Raw genomic sequence first — 7,234 nt, 5'->3', positions numbered from 1 at the left:
GTACTGCCACACTGGCAAGGAAGTTGGGGTGCCTGGGAGGCTTAGCAGGGGCAGAGCCAGGACAGATGACCCCAACTGACCACAGGGGCATCCCATGCCTTATGGCCTCAGTATATGAAGGGGGAAGGAGGAGGAAGGGGGCACTTTTGGAGTGATGCCGTTTGTCTTCCCAAGTCACCCTTCCAGGGGATGTGGCCCTGTGGCTCTCCTGGAGGACACCTGCCTGCCCATGGGAATTCATTCCTTGTTTTGTTTTGCTTGTGTGCACAGCTTTTGCTTTCCCTATGAAATTGTCTTTATCTTACCACAGGAGTTTTCTCACTTTTCCCCTCCCCATTCTCTACCTGATCCCAGTGGTGGGAGGAGAGCGAGCCCTGCAAGGGCCTTGGGGGCTGCTGGGGTGAAACCACGATGGGCATCTTATCATAGAGCCATGGAATCACAGGCTGTGCTGAGCTGGGAGGGACCCATCAGAACCATCCAGTCCAGCTCCATGCCCTGCGCAGACACCCCAGCAATCCCCCTGTGCATCCCTGGAAATGTTATCCAAACACTCCTGGAGCTCTGGCAGCCTCTGGGCCGTGCCCATTCCCTGGGGAGCCTGGGCAGTGCCAGCACCCTCTGGGGAAAGAATTTTTTCCTGATATCCAACCTAACCCTGCACTGGCAGAGCTCCAGCCATTCCCTGAGGTCCTGTCCTGGACAGGAGAGTGAAGAGATCAGAGCTGCCCCGTTGTGAGGATGTTGAAGAGCCCAGTGAGGTCTGACCTCAGTCTCCTCTCCTCCAGACTGAACTCACCGAGTGCCCTCAGCTGCTCCTCACTGAGGGCTTCCCCCGCAGAGCCTTCCCCACCCTCACGGCCTCCTCTGGGCCCTCTCCAGTGCCCTCATGTCTCCCTCACGCTCTGGTGCCCCAGAGTGCCCCAGCCCTGAAGGGGAGGCTGCCCCAGGCCAGAGCAGGGCAGAACAATCCCCCCTGGCCTGGCAGTGCTGGGCTGATGCCCCAGGACAGGGATGTCCCTGCTGGCTGCCAGGGCACCGCTGGCTCAGCTCCAGGGCCCTGGCCAGGAGCCCCGGGTGCCTTCCTGCAGCTGCTCTGCCACTCTCAGGGCCCCACAGAGCCAGGGCCGAGCCCAGCCCTGCCCGAGCTCAGCTCCGGGGCTGGGGGGGCCCTGCTCTGCCCCTGTCCGGGGCTCTCTGCAGGGCCCCCTGCCCCAGAGCAGCCACAGCTCCTCCCGATTCAGCCATCAGCCCCGAGGGTCCGACAGCTCCTCCTGACTCAGCCATCAGCCCCGAGGGTCCGACAGCTCCTCCTGACTCAGCCATCAGCCCCGAGGGTCCGACAGCTCCTCCTGACTCAGCCATCAGCAAACGCCCCGAGGCTCCTTTGGCTGCCGGCTCCAAACCCTGAGGGAAGGGTCGGGCTCAGGGCTGAGGGCGCGGCCCTGCAGAGCCCGCTGGGGACAGGCCCCGGGCTGGTGGCACCCCAGCCACTGTCACCCTCTGTGCCCAGCCCCGAGCCAGCTGCTCGCCCATCCACGATGTGTTTGTCCAGCTGTGGCCTGGACATTCTGTCCAGAAGGATCCTGGCAGAGGTGGTATCAAAACTTTGCTGAAGTCCAAAAAGATTCCATCCAGTGACTTCCCTTGAGCAGCCAGTGGGTCCCCTGCTGCAGGAGATCAGCTCTGTCAGGCTCTGACTGCGTGGTCCTGGCAGACCCTCAACACCTCCCAGAATAAAATTTTCAGAGATTTTAGCAGGCCCTGAAGTGACACTGACAGCCCTGCAGTCTCTGAGGTCCTTCTTCTTACCCTCCTTGAAAATCAGGACACCTTTCACCAGCTCCCAGTCAGCTGGGACCTCTCCAGATTCCCAAGACTGCTCAAAAATCTTCTCCTTTAAAGAAATCATTAAGTGGGCCAAACCCCCTGTAACACAGACAGATTAGAACATAAATTCTACTATTGTGGGGAAATAAATCTGATTCTATATAATAGAGATATTTCCTATCAGTTTTTCTTTATTACAGATAGCTTTTCATCTCTGGAAAAGGGAGCCAGAGTAAAAGTGAGCTTTAAACTACCATGTTGTAATTACTTGCCATTCTAAAAAAGGTAATGATTACTGAAAAGTAAAACACAGGTAGAAAATAGGCTAACTTTCAGAGACACATAAAATTGTAAAACTAGAGATTTTTTATATTGGAATTATACTAGCAATTGTACTAAATAAAATAATAGCTCTCTGTGATTAAGCATATTTATCACTGGTTTGGAAAAAAGCAAAATTTGACAAGGGAGCAGCAAAATCTGTAGATGAAAGGTTATTTATGCGAGGGTTAGAGAGGCCTAGAATGAATTTCAAAAGACCCAGTGGGTAGCATCACCTGGGCAGGCTGATGGCTCACAAAACTCAAATTTGTGAAGTACAAAGCATTGAGCTATGGAAGGCAAGAAGATGAGTTACTTGTCTGATTAATTCTTATAAATTAGAGAGCAGACTAAAGTCATGTTTAGCTGTGGTCAAAACAAGTAAACAAATATTGGTGTGCACAAAAAATGATAATTAAGAAGCTTAAGAATCTTAGATAAATCAGTGTTTTCATATGGAAGGAAGTAATGATATGAGGGGCGATGATCTCAATAAAGGATACCTCAGGGATAGGTGAAATTAATAAAAGGATGAGAAGAATGACCTGGGCAAGGGAAAAGACAAAGTGAAAGATGTTTGGTTTTTACCCTAAAAATGAATCAGGCATGAAAGGCCTTGATAAAAAAACCAAACCAAACCAACCAAAACCAAATAAAAAATACCCAAAAAAACCCCCCAAACAACAGCCATAAAAATTGCAGCATATTACAAGAAAGGTAGATCTTGAACCTCAGTCCTTGCTGTCTTGTAACAAGAAACAAAGCAAAATTTGTTGTGAAATGAAAAAATAACAATAATAACATAAACATGTAATTATATTACAAAACCTAATACTTAAGAAAAATCATTGAGACCAACAGTTTCATAAGATTCAGAAGAGTTTCAGTGGCTAAATTGTTACCTGTGGGACTGGAAAGCAGTAATTTCTTTGGCTAAAACCTTGTGGGAAGTATATGAAAATGTCATGATTCATGTTTTTGCCATACAAACAGATTTAAGACTGAGATCTAATGCATACAGCAGATTATTCTTTACCTATGGGTCTTCTACATCTTTCCCCCAAATTATCTGCTGGTGGCTTCCATTGGAAACCAAGCATGAGGCTGTGTGTGCCCTAGGTGCTCTGTAAATACCTGATAGGGAGCACACATGGAAGAGAACCCCAATCTCATTCTCTCTGAAAAATATAATAATTCCATGCTTTGGTTATCAGCCCACAAAATGAATGTAATGGTAACACTTTATGTGAATGGTAATGAGTTAATTAACATTTCTCAAAGTCCTAGAACCTCAGATTAATAGTGCTCTGGAGTATAAAGACATAATATTATTTCATTGAGCATTTGTCATTTAAAAAGCTCTATGCCTAAAGCTTTAATCAAGCTCTATAAGATGAGAGCAATTTCCTTTTTGCCACATTTGGGTCTCATCTCTGCTAAGATGCATGTGTTGTTAAACCCTGTATTCCTTGGAGAGGAGCACGGGTACCACTGTTGGTATGATCATGGGAGGCAAATCCAGCAGTAGAATCCTACACTTGAGAAAGTTGGAAGAGTTATTTTAGGAAATGCTTTTCCTGAGTTTACAAATTGTGACAATAAATTGCTTCTATTAGCACAGAATAAAATCTCTTCAGTTAATTATTGTTTTGCTAAAGTTACCAAGTAATAGAGTTTCTAAAATGTCTTTTTTTCTAACAAAGACTGCTATTTTTTGTTAGATGAAACAAATACTGGCTACCAGATAGAAATCTGTTTTGGTAGCCCAGGAATACATTCTTTTTGGGTACAATTCCTCTTTACACAATGGATTTTAATCATCGTGTAGGAAATTAATTCATAATTTACCATTATATTAGAAGGTAAGGATACTCTTTTGAATAATAAGCACACCCCCACGAATTTTCAATAACACTGCTCCAGAAGGAAGAGCTCTCAGTGGTGGTCAAGGACAGTTATTTGAGTAGCACAAAATCCCTTCAGGTATGCATGTGTGACAGGAGGCTACAATTAATTCCACGGTCACTCGTTAGCTGTGGCACCGCCACTGCCGGAGGAGCCCGGCTGAGAGCGCTGCGGCCCCCGCGGCCCCCGGTGACTGGGGCAGCCGAGCAGCCCCTGCGGGTGACACTGCAGAGCACGGGGACTGCGGAGAGCTTCCCTTTCCCATAAAAACCTGGCAAAAAAGACACCACACAGCTCCAGGTGTTTACCCGAGTGCCACACCGGGCTGAGCGCACGGTGCCAGGGTGGTGCCGGGTGCCCAGCTCGGTGGGAATGCCCCTTCCTGTTGTAGAGTGTTTTTATGTTTTATAATGGTTTTGTCTTTGTATCCCCTTATTTTCCCCAAATGGTTTACCCCAGAGTGTATCTCCTCCCTCTACCTGTGTAATCCCTCTCCTTTGCTGAGATCATCCCCAAATCCCCACCCTGGCTCTCTGTCAATCACTCAGCATCCCATCCCCTCCATCTAGAACTTTCGGTCCAGGACGTCGAGTGAATAGCCAGAGGCCAGGGGTCAGCCCCCCAAGTGTTATCCCGTACGCTGTCCTAAATGTCCATTCCTCCAGTATCCATACCTTAAGTATCCTTTTTGGTCAGTAAATGTTATCTACTCTAGGTTTCCACCTCCCTTTAAATGTAACCTTGGCACCTCTCCCGGGACTCTCAGCAAGAGCCCCCTGAGCTTGTGGGGGCTCCCAGGAGCTCCTGAAATAAACCTTGGATTAACCTCTTCTAAGAGTCGGCCCCTTCATCTTCTGCCATTGTCACCGGCATTTCCTCTGCTGCAGGTGATCAGCCTGGCTGCCCTCTGCACCCCCGGGGATGGGGATCAGCCTGGCTGTCCTCCGTAGCCCAGGATCAGCCTGGCTGCCCTCTGTACCCCCGGGATCAGCCTGGCTGCCCTCTGTACCCCCAGGGATGGGGATCAGCCTGGCTGCCCTCTGTACCCCCGGGGATGGGGATCAGCCTGGCTGCCCTCTGTACCCCCAGGGATGGGGATCAGCCTGGCTGCCCTCTGTACCCCCGGGGATGGGGATCAGCCTGGCTGCCCTCTGGACCCCCGGGATCAGCCTGGCTGCCCTCTGTACCCCGGGATGGGGATCAGCCTGGCTGCCCTCTGTATCCCCAGGGATGGGGATCAGCCTGGCTGCCCTCTGTACCCCCAGGGATGGGGATCAGCCTGGCTGCCCTCTGTACCCCTGGGGATGGGGATCAGCCTGGCTGCCCTCTGTATCCCCGGGATCAGCCTGGCTGCCCTCTGTATCCCCAGGGATGGGGATCAGCCTGGCTGCCCTCTGTACCCCCAGGGATGGGGATCAGCCTGGCTGCCCTCTGTACCCCCAGGGATGGGGATCAGCCTGGCTGCCCTCTGTACCCCCAGGATCAGCCTGGCTGCCCTCTGTACCCCCAGGGATGGGGATCAGCCTGGCTGCCCTCTGTACCCCCAGGGATGGGGATCAGCCTGGCTGCCCTCTGTACCTCCAGGATCAGCCTGGCTGCCCTCTGTACCCCAGGATCAGCCTGGCTGCCCTCTGTACCCCCGGGGCACAGGAGAATGTCCCCCCACTGTCCACCGTGTCGGGGCTGGCCGGGGTTCCCTCAGTGGCACTCAGAGGGACTCAGTGGCACTCAGAGGGACCAGAACCTCTTCCAAAGGGCGTGTGCGGCGCTCGTCCCCTTCCAGGGCCGGCTCCGAGCGGCTCCGAGCGCACCGGGGCTGTGCCCACTGCTGGGAACTCTGCAGGCAGAGGGCGGCGCTGTGAAACCCCTGCCAATTGTTAAAAATAGGTAAGAAAGTGTTGTAAAATAGTTGATAGATCGTTAAGCATGTAGTTAGTTTGGTTATTATATTGTAAAAGGGGTTAAAAGGGTAGTTGTAAGAAATACGGTACTCAAGGTACCATAACACACCAAAGTGCAGCACCCTCCAGCGAAATGAGCCTGGACAGAACTGTAATGGGGCAATCGAGCGCCTTAAACCTTCGTGCAAATGAAGCATCCAAAAAGAAACCAATCCCAAGGGACAAAAAACAGCTTAAAAAGGGGCATCTGACCCACTGAATTTGTGCCGCTCCCTCTGGGACATCGCTACAGCGCTGCTGGGCAGCCCCAGCGCCGGCCCCGCAGCATCCTCGACAGGAACGCTCCTGCTCGGCCCGGGGCCCCCTGCTTTAGGCCTTTTTGTTTGTTATAATAAATGCTGAAATCGCTTTAGTACCGGGAGCCTGCTCCCGTTTTTATCAGCTTGGGGGCTTGTGACAGGTAAGCTCCTTCTGAGGTGTTTCTAGACACGACACAGAAACTTCTTCTCTTGCAACCCCAGCGTTTCTTCTCCTTTACAAGCAGCAAAGCTGAAATATGATTTTTACTCTTATTTCAAGTGTTTGGGAGAAAAGAAATGGTGACTCCTCCGATTTTTATATCACATTTTGTTTGTGGTTTCAATTTACTAGTTGTCAGCCTGGTCCATTTAATATTAAAAGTTACTATTGCTGACTTTAATATGAAAATGAAGATAAATTCAGGAAGTACAAGCAATAATTCTGCTCCTGATGCAACAGCCAGGGAGCTTATTCAGTCCTAAATGCATTAGTGGTGACACAAGAACAAGACAAACCTGCAGGAGAAGGACTCATCTAAAAAGAAAGCAAGCAGATATTTTTTTCATGTAGAAGGGTAGCAAAGTTGTTAAAACACATGTACTTTTAGCCTGCATTCACAGTAAATGCACAAGTTCACCTTGCCCAAGTCTGGTTTGCAGGTCTGTGATCCAGCTCTCATAATGTGACTCCATCAGCCAGGGAAGTGGGGTTCTGCTGGAAACAATGGGAATTCATTCTGTTGTTAATTGAATTACATCAGTTCCTATAACTATTACTTTCTGAAGTCATTTTTCTATTTACTATTTATTGTACTAGCATTAATTAAATATTAATCATTGTAATTATGTAAATGTAATACATTTTACACATTGTACTGATTTTGCATATATACTATACAATAGAGAGTAAAGGTCTTGTAACATACTATTGAGATTAAATGTTCATCCTTCCAGATTAGAGGTATTTTTCACAATGGA

This window comes from Fringilla coelebs (genome assembly GCF_963513975.1).
Source record: "Fringilla coelebs genome assembly, chromosome: 14".
In the NCBI taxonomy this organism is placed as follows: Eukaryota; Metazoa; Chordata; class Aves; order Passeriformes; family Fringillidae; genus Fringilla; species Fringilla coelebs.
The sequence above is the reverse complement of the archived record's forward strand: the minus strand, read 5'-3'. Positions refer to the sequence as shown.